Genomic DNA, 3,439 nt, shown 5'->3' with positions numbered 1-3,439 from the left:
ATATATATAGTTGTGGTTGATTACCTTTTAGTCAAGCATAACTCATAGCGGCGACCCTATGACAAGGTCTGAAACCCCTCTACAACTTTAGGGAGTGGATGCCACTCCTGCTTCCAAAATATATATATTTATATGTATACACACACACACACACCCCCCATACACACATGCTGCCTACATATGTCATTAAACTGGTATTTTTTGTTATGTAACATTGAATCGAAACGGACCCAGAGGACTCTTCAGAGATTCTTAGAGGCGGTAAATCACATGGAAGAAGATTGTCCATCTCTCTCCTACAGACAGTTGGTGGATTTGGGCCATGTGTCTTCTGTACAACTCCTTACCACTAGGCCACCAGAAGTGCCTAAATAGGGGGCTGGGGGCTGGGGAAGTCCACCATTATTTCTTCTATTTCAGACCGAAATAGGAGACAGCGTATCATGAGTTTTATAAAAATTTGTTATTAGAGTCACAGAGGACTTCCACTCTTAATTCTTGTCAGGATGATGAAAGACTGTATAAGCAGAACTATGAAGAAGAGAAAGGTGAGCTTTATGAAACACTCAGCTCTCCTCAGAACAATGAAAGTCTGTAATTGTTAACAGTAATTCGACAAAAATATGGGGAAATTCTCTTCATTTCTTTTATTTTATTGCAGCATTGGTAATCTTATTTTTCTTTGGCTCTGCATGTTGTGTATGTGTGTGTTTTTGCAGTAGACAGGTAAGAGGTTTCTTAGGGCTTTTCTTTCAGAAAATAGTTATTCATGTCTCCAGATAGCTACTAGCCAGCTGTGTCTTCAGTAATGGCCACTTCATTATTTATTAATTTATAGTACTTCTCCTTAAGGCTCTTAAAATTAATTTCTCTGATAAAAATGTCTGTTCAATTCAGATATTCTACATAGTTTGGTAAGTAACTTCACCTTAAAACACAATTTCACATTTATTTATCACGAATCTATTACTCATCCTTTCTTCTGAGTAAAATAATATGTATAAAGCTTCTTTTGGTTGCTAAATTTATGTAGTAGGAACAACAATATTAGCTTCTATTAGTCATATAAACATACATACTTATTCACGACTTGTGACAGCAAAATAAAGTAATAGATTGTCAATGATCAGATATATTCGAACAAGAAAAGTAGTTGATTCAGTCCCCACAAACTTATTGTTCATTTGACCATTAATTTGTTTTCAGAGGTCAGTCAGCGAGCAAATAGGAACCTTTAACGACATTGCTATCCTCCTTAGTCATCAAATCTTTGCTTCAATTCAATTTCCATAAACCTGAGTCACTTTACTTACCAACTTTGTGAATACCAATAGCTTTTACTAAGAGATTAACCTGGAGTATTAGTAACTAAGCACCTGAATCTGACAACGTAGAAGAGTTGATGCTTTTGAGCTCTGTGCTGGAGGAGAGCATTTAGTATACTTTGGACTACCAAATGAACAAACAGATATGTCTTGGAGAAAGTGCAGCCAGAGTGCTTCTTGGAGGCAAAATGACAAAGTTTCTCCTCACATACTCGGGGAATGATGCTAGGAGAGGCTATTCCACCTGCAAAGTTGGAAGATCAGTGAAGGGGAGAGAGACCCTAAAAGAGATAGATTGACTCAATGTCTACAACAATAGTTGTAGAGGGGATGAGGATAGGAGAGGGCCAGATCTGTTGTTCATAGGGTCACTATGAAACATACTAGACTTAACAGCACCTAACAACAGCAACCATATATGACTGCAGCATTTTCAATCAAATTGGGGAAAGCATAGAAATATTTTGTCTGGATAGTTTCATTGTTTGATTTTAAATCTCTCTTCCATAAGAAACTCTGAGCTAGAGTTTCTAGAATAGAAAGCTTATTTTCTTTTTAAAAATTATTTTAATTGATGTTCACACAATAAGTAATTTATATTCTATTTCATTAATATACATTTCTTTCTCTACAATCCCTCACTTACATTTTCATACAATCATTTATATACACTCTAACCCATATAATTATTTGCCATTGATCTATGCCTATTACTACACTGTCTTTTCAAGTCCCCATTAAATCTTTCCCATTCCTTCCTCCTCTCCCCAGTCTGCATACTAAAATCTGTTTATCCTGGTGATTTCCATCCTTCACCTTTTTCTGCCTTCTTCTTCCTGTCTGCTTCTCATTTTGAACATTGATATGCCTCTTACTAGTTATACTTCTATTTTTACAATAATAGCCAAATGCAGTATTTGTCCAATATGAGACTGAATTTGTTAACTCAGCATAATGCTCTGTAGATTCTCTCCAGTTATTTTGTGAAATTGTTATTGCTTAGTGCTGCACGACATTCCATTTTGTGAATGCACCACAATTTCTCAGTCTATTCATTTGTGGTTGGGCATTTGGACTGCTCCTGTATTCTTGCTATAGTGGATAATACTGCTACAAACATAGGTGTACATATCTCCATTTATGTCTCAGTTCTAATTTCTAGTATTTATATTCTAGTTCATATTTCTAGTATATGTTATTGGAATATCTATAATCATCTTTTTGAGGAAACACCAAACTGTCTTCCAGAGTGGTTGTACCATTTTACAATCCTGTGAGCAGTGTAAGAGAGTTCCATATCTCCCCACATCTTCTCCAACACTTATTGCTTTCCCTCCTGTCACTGGGCTTATGAGCAACATCATGACAGACAGTAAAGAGTTTGAAATTGTAGTCTATGGGGGAGAGAATACTTTTAAAGTATTATATTTTAGGGCATTATGTTTACCGTAAGAGTACGGAATGAGGGTTGCAGAGTGGATTATATTTGGGGTTGAGGGTGTGGTTGGGAGATGTGTGGGGGGGATTGCGTACCAATGAGGGAGTTTTTCTTTTGCTTTTGAAGGAGAGGAGCAAACTGGGGGTGGGGAGAAGGGTGCAATAATGAATGAATGGAATTCCAAAATCTCTGTAGATGTTCATTGAAATGAAAAATAAGTAAATAAAGAAAAACAAACATAAAAAACAGTGTCTCCTTGCTTGGCTCCACAATCAGCACTCTTGGTACTAGCAGCCAGGAAATCAAAAGATTAATTGTATTGAGAATGTCTACTGTCAGGGAACTCTCCACAGTACTGAAGAGCAATGATGCCAGGCTAGAGACTAAGGTGGACCTGATCCAGGACATGATCATCACAATTACTTGCTATGCATTAGAAAGCTGGACAATGACTAAGAATGAAAGATGAAGAATTGGTGTCTTTGAGCTATGGCACTGGAGAAGAGAATTAAATATAGGCCATGGACTTCTAGGAGAACAAACAGGTTCATCCTGGAGAGGGTGACAACAAGCTGCTTCTTGGAGGCAAGGATTTTGAAATTTATCTCCCATACTTTGGAACCCAAGAAGAGACCAGTCTTTGGAGAGTAACATCATGCTTGGAAGGTTGGAAGGG

Source organism: Elephantulus edwardii, unplaced genomic scaffold (genome assembly GCF_000299155.1).
Source record: "Elephantulus edwardii isolate Elephantulus edwardi_28Jun2011 unplaced genomic scaffold, EleEdw1.0 scaffold00072, whole genome shotgun sequence".
NCBI lineage: Eukaryota > Metazoa > Chordata > Mammalia > Macroscelidea > Macroscelididae > Elephantulus > Elephantulus edwardii.
This window is presented reverse-complemented; position numbering follows the sequence as displayed.